Here is a 13,663-nt window from a genome sequence, read left to right on the forward strand (position 1 = left end):
AGAGAGTGGATGGGTGGGTGTCAGGGCCATACAACACTTCTTTACGTAGAGAGTGGAGGGATTGGTGTCAGGGCCATATGACACTGCTTTACACAGAGAGTGGCGGGGGTGGGATGTCAGGGCCTGACAACACAGCTTAACGCAGAGAGTGGAGGGGTGGGTGTCAGGGCCATATGACACTTCTTTACGTAGAGAATGGCGGGGGTGGGATGTCAGGGCTTGACGACACTGCTTTATTCAAAGAGTGGAGGGGTGGGTGTCAGGGCTATATGACAGTGCTTTCCGCAGAGAGTGGTGGGGGTGGGATGTCAGGGCCATATGACACTGCTTTACACAGAGAGTGGCGGGGTCGGGATGTCAGGGCCATATGACACTGCTTTACACAGAGAATGGAGGAGGTGGGATGTCAGGGCCTGACAACACAGCTTAACGCAGAGAGTGGAGGGGTGGGCGTCAGGGCCATACGACACTTCTTTATGCAGAGAGTGGTGGGGGTGGGATGTCAGGGCCTGACGATACTGCTTTTCGCAGAGAGCGGTGGAGGTGGGATGTCATGGTTATACGACAGTGCTTTCCATTGAGAGTGGTGGGGGTGGGATGTCATGGCCATAAGACACTGCTTTATGCAGAGAGTTGAGGGATTGATGTCAGGGCCATACGACAGTGCTCCACTCAGGCCTCTGCTTGAATTTGTACTCCTCCTCTCTCCCTACCTCTACCTCTATGATATTTGCACTTTCTGGAGAGGCGATTTTCTCCACTTCAGTAGCCCGATTGCGAATATTCTTTTGTCCATATCTTCGCAACGGAAGCACAGAACGCCTTCAAACCAAATGCATTTTAAAGACCACGACATGTGGATATTTCCACAGCCTCTACATCAAAGTATCAGTGAGCTAATGATCTTTTTTTAAACCTCCGGTTTTTCATCGATGCGTAATTACGCACTAACTGGAACCCGGGGGACCGCTGTATACACAAGTTCACAACGCGACAAATACTGTTCAATACGGCTTCATGCGAAAAACTCGTATATGACCATAGGCAAAAGAATAGCGCAGTCTCCAATTACTCAGACTGTAAGCAGGGGAATAAAGCTTTGTCTGAATTCTGAAACCCTTCCTTTATGTCCTGTTTTCATTCAGGTAAGAGTCAACTATATTCACAATACTACTGACAGCAGGAATATTAAAATATTCTTTACTCAGCAGCTAATTAAAAACAGCTCCCATGATGTTCAAACCGATTTTTTACACAGAACACTGACACAGCTTTGCATTCTGAATCTCTTTTTCTCGTGCTTTTATTTAATGTGGCACAATGCACTGGGATAGGGGTATTCTGTTCACAAACCAATAGCATTTAAACCACAGCACCCACAATGCTGCAAGTAAGTGTTTTGCACACTAAGCAGAGAGCGATGTCTTCCTCGTTAGTATAGTGGCGAGTATCCCCACCTGTTACGCGGGAGACCGGGGTACATCAGGACGGCCACAACGCAAAGTACTGACCTCTATACGATCACGGCAAGTTACCGATACACACGTGGCAGGGCGGAAAAGGCTGTGCTCTCTTCGTGTGACATAATTCGGAAAAGTCCTGACGTTGCATTTCAACTGAGCCCCAGTATACATCGACCCTTCGACACTCTGAGTGACAACTCTCTTGCGTGTTTTCTCATATTTATGTAGTTTGCTTGCATGATGCCCGGAACAGCGGGGTTGTGTGCTCCCATATGGTCTAGCGGTTAGGATTCCTGGTTTTCTCCCAGGCACCCCGGGTTGAAAACTCCATACTCCCGGTATGGGAATGTGTCAGTTTTGCCTCCTGCTTTCCAAAAGATCAGCACCGTGTACGAAGGAGCCGCATTAAAACCACTCGAACGTGCAAAACGCACGAGAAGAGGAGGCGCTTGTTTCCAACAGAAGACTTCTCGCGTGTGAGACGAGCTGATCATCGCTGCAGGAGGTGGGAGGGTTACTCTGGTAGACAGGGCTGACCTTCGGCAATAGGATTTATACTCTCCAAGATGATATTTGCACTTTCTGGAGAGGCGGTTTTCTCCACTTCAGTAGCCCGATTTCGTCGATTGCGTGGAAAGGGCTGTAGAATGTGGCGCCGCCTTTCCTGCTCCATCCATGACAGGCGTGCTGGTCTCTGGAGAGAGAGCACGGTCCATCAGCGCACTCCAATAAAGGCACTGGAAGCAGCTGAAACGCATTGGCGAAGCTCAGCACTGGGCCGCTGGGCACGTCTTACCACCGTTTCTGTAGTGTAGTGGTTATCATGTTCGCCTCGCATGCGAAAGGCCCTCGGTTCGAAACCGGGCGGAAACAGACCGGCTTCTTTTGTCGCATACAAATGGGTTGAACAACTTTTAACTAGCAAATGGAAGAGGGCTGAAGTAAGAGACAAGATGTAAATAGGGTTAACTTAAGTCAGTTCTGCCTGAAAATTAGACTTCTAAGCAACAGGGGTTTATGGCAGGAAAGGGGGTTAACTGATAAGGATTCCAGATGCGAGGGGGCATAATCTTAAACTGACCATTTGGCCAGGGTCTCTTAACTGGCCAAATACCACGACCCCCCCCTTACCATAACACCGAATGACGTCTGAAGCAGCAAGGAAGGACTATATAACCTAAAAGTTTGTACCGGCACATCGAACAATACTTCGGTTTTGTTGTTTCTTGTGGGAAACAAGACTTCGGCTTTATTGTTCCTTGTGTCCGTCGTGGCAGTGAACAGGTCCTGGTTACAGGATCTCTAAAAAAGGAAATAGACTGAAATCAGATCCGACCCGCCATGCTGCCACGGTGACGGTGCACTGCCCAGTGAAAGTGGCAGCCTGTCCCTGGACTGTGGGTGGAAACTGGAGCACCTGGAGGAAACCCCCACAGACCCGGGAGAGAACATGCAAACTCCACACAGACAGCACCCACACCCCAGGTCCAGCACTGTGAAGCATGCCCGACAATGCGGAAGGGCTTTTACAAATGAGTGTGTAACTCACACTGGTGCCCAGGATGGCCTGCTATCGGAACGCAACCTAATTTTCTTAATGCAGTTTGTTCGAAGCGGTTTGCAGGAGCTGGAGGTGAGGACTGAGCTGGGGTCCAGTGTGCGAGAGTGACTACTGATGTCGTGTGTGTGTGTGTGTGTGTGTGTGTGTGTGTGTGTGTGTGTGTGTCTGGATCATTGTGAGCGCCGTCAGGTTTGTGTATTTGTTTAAACAAGAGGACGTGTCTGTGCGGGTCTGACTCTGTGTGAGGGTGCAGCTCTAACTGTGCGCGCGCGGGCGTGTCTATCTCTCTACACTGCATGAGGGGCTAAATCTGCCTCTGAGAAACTGACTTTTCAGAAGAAAAATCTATGAAAAGGCACGGCCTGGCCCTCTTCTCTTGCTCCCGACGTATAACACACTGGGGGATGAAGCTGGTGTCTTCAGCTGTAACCCTAGCTATTTATGCAAACAGCTCTTTTATGAAAAGCAGCTCTAGGCCTAGACAAGAGGAACAGATAAAACAAATCTTAGATTTATGGCTTATTCAAAGCAGACTGAGCGCTGCTATACTGTATGTAGGAGCCAGAGATGAAGAATGAGCTATTTAAGGAAATCAGGAGTGTGAGAGAGGGAGTGTGTGTTTTTCCTCCCAATAGAGAAGGCTTGTGGTTCTTTCTGCTTTTCTGCACAGGCTGCCAACGTAAGTACGTGTTGGGTTCTTGGTTTGAATGCTCGAGTTGTCAGGCTGGCGTTTTTTGTTCCTATTGGAGCCCATAATTGTGAACAAGGCGCTTGAGGACGTCTCTGTGCGGGTGTGCGTTTGTAATGACGTGTGTGCGCATCTCTGTAGCGGATGTTTCAGTAAAAAAACGCATTTAAAACATTCAACCTTTTCATGTTCCTAATATTCTTTCATTCTTCACAATAATAACTAAGGTTGCTGCTGGAAGAGGTGTTAGTGGGGCCAGCAGGGGGAACTCTCACCCTGTGGTCCATGTGGGTCCTAATGCCCCAGTATAGTGACGGGGACACTGGAAAAACTGTAAACAGGTGCCGTCCTTAAGATGAGACGTAAAACCGAGGTCCTGACTCTCTGTGGTCATTAAAAATCCCGGGGTGTTTCTCGAAAAGAGTAGGGGTTTTACCCCAGTGTCCTGGCCAAATTTCCCATTGACCCTTACCAATCATGGCCTCCTAATAACCCCCATTTATGAATTGGCTTCATTACTCTGCTCTCCTCCCCACTCATAGCTGGTGTGTGGGGAGCGTTCTGGTGCACTATGGCTGCCGTCCCATCATCCAGGTGGATGCTGCACATTGGTGGTGGTGGAGGGGAGTCCCCATGTCCTGCAAAGCGCTTTGAGTGGAGTGTCCAGAAAAGCACTATATAAGTGTAAGCAATTATTATTCATTATAATGTAATAAGTCCATTATTTCTCACCCCTCCATTGCAAGGCATACACAACACAAACACCAGGAACAATTATCTCAGAAGTGAATTGCAAATGTATTGAGTTGTGATGCAACTGTAACTTGAACCTAACATGACTGTGGCGTGCATTTTTGAAATTGCATTTTCACAGCTGAAATACAAAATGAAGCTGATCGCAGTCCAAACTCAAGGCATTGTTGTAAAACTAAATATTCAACATGTTTCTACCTGTCCCTTTTCAGCTCACTCAGAAGTCCACAGCCTGCAGCCTGGTGCCTCTCTGTCTCCCCCCTCCACACTGCTGGTCCAGTGGAGGTGCTGTTTGATCCTGCACGATCTGTCCAGAATCGTATAGTCTTACTGAGCAGCGCAGGGCTCCCTGGCCCCAGGTACGAACAGTGAGTGTCAGTGCAGAACAGCTCTCTGACACTCCGCTCCCTCACTCCAGCTGATCAGGGCAACTACACAGTGAGGGACCTTAATGGAAGCAGTATCAGCACTGTGATCGTCACTGTGGGTGGTGAGCAGGTCTACAGTAGGATCACTAGAGGGCTCTATATTCTTGACAGAGTGTGTTCTTATATCATCCTCTGTCCTGATTGTCTTTCAGCTCACAGAGACAATGTCACCCTGCAGCCTGAAGCCTCTCTGTCTGTCCCTGTGTTCACTGGAGAGCCAGTGGAGGTGCTGTTTGATCCTGCAGGAGGTGGAAACTGGACCTCAGTGTGTTCTGTCCAGAACAGCACAGCCAGCTGTGTCCCCCAGTACAGTTTTTTTTTTTTGATGATTAGCCATATGTTGATTACAATATTGTACATAATGTATAATTTGAACTCGATATTTTTCAGGAGTGAATGATTGTATATTTTCAGAATAAATTTCGAAACCAAATTATTGTCCCTGCCTCTCTGTCTCTCTCTCTTTCAGCCCCGTCTGTCAGTCTGTCTGTCCTTCTCTCTCCTTCCTCTCTCTCTCTCCTTCCGCTCTCTCTCTCGGTTTGTTTGTCCCTCAATCTCAATCTTTCTCTTTGCCTGCTGTCTTTCTGTGCCTTCATCTTTGTGTCTCTCTCTCCTTCCTTTCTGTCTGTCTCTCTGTCTGTCCTGCGTTGTCCCAGCTGGGCCTGTCTCCCCGGCTCTCTGCCTTCAACTCTGTTCGCCGATGTCCCACCAGCCCGTCTCTCTCTCAGCCTGTCTCTTGACTTGCAGGAGGAAGAGGAGGTGGAGACAGCTCCTCCGGCAGGAGAGAGGAAGAAGGTCAGTGCTGGTCCCACCCTGCCTCCTGTCCTGTCTGTGGTGGAGTTTCGCCATCTTGTCTGTCTTGTCAGCCCTGTCTGTCAGTGTCTCTCTCCTCCTCCTCTCTGTGCTGTGGTGTCCAGTCAGTGTGTCTCTCTCCTCCTCCTCTCTGTCCTGTGGTGTCCAGGCAGTGTGTCTCTCTCCTCCTCCTCTTCTCTGTCCTATGGTGTACAGTGGGTCAGTATTAGTGGGCTACACCCAGGCTCACTCACTGCGAGTGTGATCTCAGCAGAGTCTCTGTACTCTTGGGACACTTGACTCACCTGTCTCTCTCTTTCTCTCCCTGTGCTGTCCCTCTCCTGCCCCCTCTCTCCCTCCTCGGACTCCAGCTGGAGGAGGTCCAATCACCACCTCCTGTGAGACAGAAGAAAAAGAAGGTGGGTAATGCTCTGATCCTCTCTTTACTCCTGTCCAGTGTCCAGTCAGTGTGTGTGTATGAACCCCTCTCTCTCTCAGTGCAGTGTTCATGTACTGGAGTGTCCAGTCAGTGTGTGTATGAACCCCTCTCTCTCTCAGTGCAGTGTTCATGTCCTGGAGTGTCCAGTCCGACTCTTAACGTGACTCTCCTGTCTCTGCTTCAGAAGTGCTGGTGCGTCTTTTTAAAGTCCCTGAGCTGCATGTCGGTGGAGACAGATGATAAGGACGAGCCGATGGAGGCGGCGGAGACCGTGTGTCAGGAGAGGAAGAGAGAGGGAGAGGAGGAGCAGGCTGCCGGGAAGGACAAGAAGAAGAAGAGGAGGTGCAGGTGAGCAGACAGGGGGACGCCGCCCGGTCGTGTCTGTGATTCAAGGAGGAGTCTTCTCTTGCTGTTTGATGTCATGGTGATGTCTGTGTCTGTGTCCCTCACACCTGCAATAACAATATTCTTTCCAGGTTCCTTTCCTGGTTCTGTGCCAGCTAAGATCGGAGTCGCCTTCCCCACCAAGGACTGGACTGGACTGGACTGGACTGGAGCTGAGGGACACCAGACTGGACTGGACTGAAGCCAAGGGACCCCAGACTGTGCTGGACCGAAGCTGAGGGACCCCAGACTGCACTGGACCGGAGCTGAGAGACACCAGACTGGACTGGACTGGAGCTGAGGGACCCCAGACTGTGCTGGACCGAAGCTGAGGGACCCCAGTCTGTGCTGGACCGAAGCTGAGGGACCCCAGTCTGTGCTGGGCCAAAGCTGAGGGACCCCAGTCTGTGCTGGACCGAAGCTGAGGGACTCCAGACTGTGCTGGACCAAAGCTGAGGGGCCCCAGACTGGCCTGGACTGGAGCTGAGGGGCCCCAGGCTGTGCTGGACCGAAGCTGAGGGACCCCAGACTGGACTGGACCAAAGCTAAGGGACCCCAGACTGTGCTGGACTGAAGCTGAGGGACCCCAGTCTGGGCTGCACTGGAGCTGAGGGACACCAGACTGGACTGGACTGGAGCCAAGGGACCCCAGACTGTGCTGGACCGAAGCTGAGGGACCCCAGACTGCACTGGACCGGAGCTGAGGAACCCCAGACTGTGCTGGACCGAAGCTGAGGGACCCCAGTCTGTGCTGGACCGAAGCTGAGGGACCCCAGTCTGTGCTGGGCCAAAGCTGAGGGACCCCAGTCTGTGCTGGACCGAAGCTGAGGGACTCCAGACTGTGCTGGACCAAAGCTGAGGGGTCCCAGACTGGACTGGACTGGAGCTGAGGGGCCCCAGGCTGTGCTGGACCGAAGCTGAGGGACCCCAGACTGGACTGGACCAAAGCTAAGGGACCCCAGTCTGTGCTGGACCGAAGCTGAGGGACCCCAGTCTGGACTGCACTGGAGCTGAGGGACCCCAGTCTGGAATGAAGCTGAGGGACCCCAGTCTGTGCTGGGCCGAAGCTGAGGGACACCAGTCTGGACTGAAGCTGAGGGACCCCAGACTGTGCTGGACCGAAGCTGAGGGACCCCAGTCTGTGCTGGACCGAAGCTGAGGGACCCCAGACTGGACTGGACTGCACTGGAGCTGAGGGGCCCCATACTGGACTGGACCAGAGCTGAGGGGCCCCAGACTGGACTGGACCGGAGCTGAGGGACCCCAGACTGGACTGGACCGGAGCTGAGGGACCCCAGATCCCAGTCTGGACTGAAGCTGAGGGACCCCAGTCTGGACTGAAGCTGAGGGACCCCAGACTGGACTGTGGAAAACTTTCACATTATCTCCACCTGAGTCCTCAGATCGTCTGCATGACCTTGTATTATTAAGTATTATTTTAAGGTCCTGTGATGATCGTAAGATGGGGGGGGGGGGGGGGTGTCCCTTGACATTAATCTGTATTGTAATTTTTGTTCTTTTGTTAAGCATCATTAAAATGTTTTTTAAAAAAAGCTTTTGGTTTTTTCCCTCCCCCCCCCGAAACGAACGAACAGGGTCTGTCTTTCTCTTTCATCCCTGAGAGTTTGTGGTTGATGGATTGAGGCCGAGAGCCCTCGTTGTCGGCGTGCCACCAGTTAGCGGGGCTAAAGCAGGGGGGGGCATCGTGTCCAATACTCCTTGAAACGAGACAGATTTCAAGCCACCTCCGTCTGAAGAGAAGGAAGTTGACCACGAACTCCAGGGTGTCCTAGGAAGCTCTTTAGCCATCGTTTGCCCAGCAGCCATCTCACCCTGCAGCTCCCAGCTAGCAGCCCCCTCCCCACTGGAGCCCAGCAGGTAGAAGCCTGGTCAGTACCTGGAGGGGAGACTCCTGGGAAAAACTGAGGTTGCTGCTGGGAGAGGTGTGAGTGGGGCCAGCAGGGGGAACTCTCACCCTGTGGTCCATGTGGGTCCTAATGCCCCAGTATAGTGACGGGGGACACTGGACTGTAAACAGGCGCCGTCCTTCGGATAAGACGTCAAACCGAGGTCCTGACTCTCTGTGCTCATTAACAATCCCGGGGTGTTTCTGGAGAGGAGTAGGGGTGTTACCCCAGTGTCCTGGCCTGATTCCCCCCCTGGTCTTGACCCATCATGGCCTCCTTATCACCCCCCCTCTCTGAACTGGCTCCATCCCTCTGCTCTCCTCCCCACTGAGAGCTGCTGTGTGCTGAGCGGACTGGAGCATCATCCAGGTAGGGGCTGCACACTGGGGGGGCTGGAGGGGATCCCCCTGACCTGGGAAGAGCTCTGAGTGGAGAGTCCAGACTTATTAATTATTATTATTATTCGTGCTGCACTGGGCTTCAGTCCTGGTAGTGAGAGGGGGATCTGTGATCAGTACAGATACTTATGATTGTATAATAATACACGATAGAAATGGAAAACAGGGTAGCGCTGTAGTCTCTTCGAAACGTTTTGAACTGCCAGAAGAAGTTTTCACAACCCGGACTCGTGAAGGTACAGCTCTTCTCCCTTCGTCTGGAGCAAGGTGAGAGGTTATCCCCTCGGGGCGCAGTATCCCCGATGCACTCCCCCACCACCACCCAAAACGACACACACTTCTGTGACGATTGGGAGACCCCGGTTCGATCAGCCCCTGCGGTGTAGGAAACGACCAGCTGGAGAGAACACGCAGACTCCACACAGAAGGGTCACCTCGGCATTTATTCCAACAGCAAAACACCAGAGAGAAACGGGTCTCCGAAAGATGAGCGCACACCGGGAAAAACACGACGGGGTCATTACAAATGGGAATAGGAGCTCTTTTTTTCTTTTCCGGACGTCAGTTGTATCGTGTCCTGGTGATTTCTCCCGTTTCGAACGGAGTTCAATGTCACGTTTCTACTTTATTAGAGAGAGGCACTGAACTTTGGGGAACGTGACATCCACCCAGTATTACTAGTAGGTTGATAAATATAAATGTTCTTTTTCCCCCCGTATGATACCTCGCGAAATATAACGATGGCCAACTCCTTAAGTCGAAATTTAAACCCTTCTCACGCTACAAGACAGTCCATCAACATCGCCGCGGCCCGAAGCGCGACCTTCGGTATGACGTTGGCGGAAGGGGGTAGGGTAAGTACGTCACAGCCGGGGGAAGCCCCTATCACGTGAGAGGGGTGCGGCGGGCGACGAGCCCCCGGGGGCGAAGAGAAGTTGATTTGCGTGGGGTGTGGAAACACGACACGACCGGGCAAACGAGCCGTTTTTTTTTTTGTTTTGTTTTTTCAGAACATCAGAACAACCGCAGAGATGACCATCGATCCACTCCGGACGTTTCCTTTTTTGTCCTTTTTGGCCTCCAAAATAAAAAAAAAACTGGGATCCATCGTGGCGTTGCCAAATTAAAACGTCAACCACTTTTCGGGCTTTCGTGCTGTCCATGATGAAACCGTCATGGTTGTGTAAGCATACGTTACGTCACAGACCGGCGGCGCTCGGACGTGAGGAGTGTCGTTACGTTTTTGAAACGGGCACGTCAGACAAGATCTCTGACAAGATCTCTGAAAAACCCAAACCTGTAAGATTCAATTTCAATTCAGTTTTTTTTATATAGCGCCTTTCACAACAAGAATGCCCCAAGGCCCCGAACAAAGGAGTTGTTCCACACCCCCGCCACCCTCTGTGTACAGTAGAGCCCCCTGTACTGACTGGAGGAGCTCACCCAGCTGTGTCTGGAGAGAAGCCGGGGTATCGGCTTCAACCACAGGGCTGGGCGGCTTGTCTCCACAGCCGAAGCGCTGTGTCTCTTTTCAGCTGGCGATAAACCTTTCCTCGATCCTTTGCGGACTTGTAAAACTGTTCCTGATCAGAATAAAAAACGCTCACGCTAATACACAAGCACCCGTGTCTCGCCAAAGCTGACAAATAAACAGACGGACAAGCCGCACTGCACGTGTGAACAGGGGCATGAGCGAGCGAGCAGGGATAGGGCGCCTCCTGCGCTTAAAAGCTGACAGCACCTGGTATTCCCAGGCGGTCTCCCATCCAAGTACTAACCAGGCCCATCTCTGTTTAACTTCCGAGATCAAACGAGATCAGGCGTGCTCAAGGGGGTGTGGCCGTAAGCGAGAGCAAGGCTCGCTGGCACCCTTCTTATTGAGAGGACAGCTCCGTCACCTCTTTTACGACGCTGCTTTTTTTCCCTTGCGTTTTTCTCTTCTTTCCACGTTCTCTCTCTTCACTGCCTTCGTCCCCGCTCTATTTCACTTCAGCCTTTCACTCTTGCTTCCTTCCAGTGAGGACGGAGCTGCGGGAGAAAGGGCGCTATAGAGGATCGCTGTGGAGAGCTGCTGCTGTGCTTTGACATCTGAGCTCTGTGGAAAACGATCTCAATACAATTCTGAAAAACGCGACTCTCCGAACGCCAGCCGAACAAGTCTCCACAGCCGAAGCGCTGTGTCTCTTTTCAGCTGGCGATAAACCTTTCCTCGATCCTTTGCGGACGTGTAAAACTGTTCCTGATCAGAATAAAAAACGCTCACGCTAATACACAAGCACCCGTGTCTCGCCAAAGCTGACAAATAAACAGACGGACAAGCCGCACTGCACGTGTGAACAGGGGAATGAGCGAGCGAGCGGGGATAGGGCGCCTCCTGCGCTTAAAAGCTTACAGCACCTGGTATTCCCAGGCGGTCTCCCATCCAAGTACTAACTAGGCCCATCCCTGTTTAGCTTCTGAGATCAGACAAGATCAGGCGTGCTCAAGGGGGTGTGGCCGTAAGCGAGAGCAAGGCTCGCTGGCACCCTTCTTATTGAGAGGACAGCTCCGTCACCTCTTTTACGACGCTGCTTTTTTTCCCTTGCGTTTTTCTCTTCTTCCCACGTTCTCTCTCTTCACTGCCTTCGTCCCCGCTCTATTTCACTTCAGCCTTTCACTCTTGCTTCCTTCCAATGAGGACGGAGCTGCGGGAGAAAGGGCGCTATAGAGGATCGCTGTGGAGAGCTGCTGCTGTGCTTTGACATCTGAGCTCTGTGGAAAACGATCTCAATACAATTCTGAAAAACGCGACTCTCCGAACGCCAGCCGAACAAGTCTCCACAGCCGAAGCGCTGTGTCTCTATTCAGCTGGCGATAAACCTTTCCTCGATCCTTTGCGGACTTGTAAAACTGTTCCTGATCAGAATAAAAAACGCTCACGCTAATACACAAGCACCCGTGTCTCGCCAAAGCTGACAAATAAACAGACGGACAAGCCGCACTGCACGTGTGAACAGGGGAATGAGCGAGCGAGCGGGGATAGGGCGCCTCCTGCGCTTAAAAGCTTACAGCACCTGGTATTCCCAGGCGGTCTCCCATCCAAGTACTAACCAGGCCCATCCCTGTTTAACTTCCGAGATCAGACAAGATCAGGCGTGCTCAAGGGGGTGTGGCCGTAAGCGAGAGCAAGGCTCGCTGGCACCCTTCTTATTGAGAGGACAGCTCCGTCACCTCTTTTACGACGCTGCTTTGGTTCCCTACCGGGGTAAAGTTAGCTCGAAGTTCGAAAACGATTTTGGCACGCCTGTAGCGCTTTCACGAAACCTCTTAGAGTTGCGAGAATGCTTGTTTTGTGTATAAAATACATTGTGGATGCTTTCTCAGCCTTTACTTTTTCGTTTTTATGACATTTTTTTGACCAAGAACGAATATTCTTTTGTCCATATCTTCGCAATGGAAGCACAGAACGCCGTCAAACCAAATGCATTTTAAAGACCACGACTTGTGGATATTTCCACACTCTTTACATCAAACTATCAGTGAGCTAATTATCTTTTTTTAAACCTCCGGTTTTTCATCGATGCGTAATTACGCACGAACTGGAACCCGGGGGACCGCTGTGTGCACACGTTCACAACACGAGAAATACTGTTCAATACGGCTTCGTGCGAAAAACCCGTATATGACCATAGGAAGCAGAACAGCGCAGTCTCCCATTACCCAGACTGTAAGCACGGGAATAAAGCTTTGTTTGATTTCTGAAACCCTTCCTTTACGCCCTGTTTTCATTCAGGTAAGGGTCAACTATATTGAAAATACTACTGACAGCAGGAAGATTAAAATATTCTTTACTCAGCAGCTTATTAAAAACAGCTCCCATGATGTTCAAACCGATTTTTTACACAGAACACTGACACAGCTTTGCATTCTGAATCTCTTTTTCTCATGCTTTTATTTAATATGGCACAATGCACTGGGATAGGGGTATTCTGTTCACAAACCAATAGCATTTAAACCACAGCACCCACAATGCTGCAAGTGTTTTGCACACTAAGCAGGTCCTCTGACTTTTCCCAGCTTTGTTTTGGGTTGTGGAACCTTTCTTTATATTTTTTAGGATTTTCTGAAGATAACACTACAGGTAATACACTGGGACAGGTGGGTCATCTTCATGGCTCAATAGCATTTCAAATACAGCACCCACACTGCTGTACCCAAGTGTTTTACACACCAGAGAGGCCCCCGAACCTCGTACAACCTTGCTGTGGCTGTGGCCCCTTTCTTAAATTTTTTTATGATTTTCTGAAGATAACACTACAGGTAATACACTGGGACAGGTGGGTCGTCTTCATGGCTCAATAGCATTTCAAATACAGCACCCACTCTGCTGAAACCAAGTGTTTTACACACCAGGCAGGCCCCCAAACCTCATACAACCTTACTGTGGCTGTGGCCCCTTTCTTTATTTTGTAATGATTTTCTGAAGATAGCACTACAGGTAATACACTGGGACAGGTGGGTCGTCTTCATGGCTCAATAGCATTTCAAATACAGCACCCACACTGCTGTACCCAAGTGTTTTACACACCAGAGAGGCCCCCGAACCTCGTACAACCTTGCTGTGGCTGTGGCCCCTTTCTTAAATTTTTTTATGATTTTCTGAAGATAACACTACAGGTAATACACTGGGATAGGTGGGTCGTCTTCATGGCTCAATAGCATTTCAAATACAGCACCCACACTGCTGAAACCAAGTGTTTTACACACCAGACAGGCCCCCTAACTTTATATAACCTTTCTGTGGTTGTGGCCCCTTTCTTTATTTTTTTAATAAGAATTTTAGTTTTTCAATATGGCACCATTAGATAGGC

The 13,663-nt window shown here is 50.7% G+C and overlaps 2 non-coding genes and 2 pseudogenes across 2 annotated transcripts; 1 reads left to right on the plus strand and 3 right to left on the minus strand.

Moving 5' to 3' along the window:
- The first annotated feature begins 2,263 nt into the window (after window positions 1-2,263).
- trnaa-cgc (transfer RNA alanine (anticodon CGC)) lies at window positions 2,264-2,336 on the plus strand. Its single transcript has one exon. It is a non-coding gene; the product is annotated as a tRNA-Ala (tRNA).
- Window positions 2,337-10,542: 8,206 nt separating this feature from the next.
- On the minus strand, window positions 10,543-10,661 carry LOC148671524 (5S ribosomal RNA; annotated as a pseudogene).
- Window positions 10,662-11,198: 537 nt separating this feature from the next.
- Window positions 11,199-11,317, minus strand: LOC148671525 (5S ribosomal RNA; annotated as a pseudogene).
- A 537-nt stretch (window positions 11,318-11,854) lies between these two features.
- LOC148671526 (5S ribosomal RNA) lies at window positions 11,855-11,973 on the minus strand. Its single transcript, XR_015938474.1, has one exon. It is a non-coding gene; the product is annotated as a 5S ribosomal RNA (ribosomal RNA).
- Between the last annotated feature and the right edge of the window lie 1,690 nt (window positions 11,974-13,663).

The sequence above is a fragment of the Lepisosteus platostomus genome, chromosome 5 (genome assembly GCF_059453375.1).
Source record: "Lepisosteus platostomus isolate fLepPlt1 chromosome 5, fLepPlt1.hap1, whole genome shotgun sequence".
NCBI lineage: Eukaryota > Metazoa > Chordata > Actinopteri > Semionotiformes > Lepisosteidae > Lepisosteus > Lepisosteus platostomus.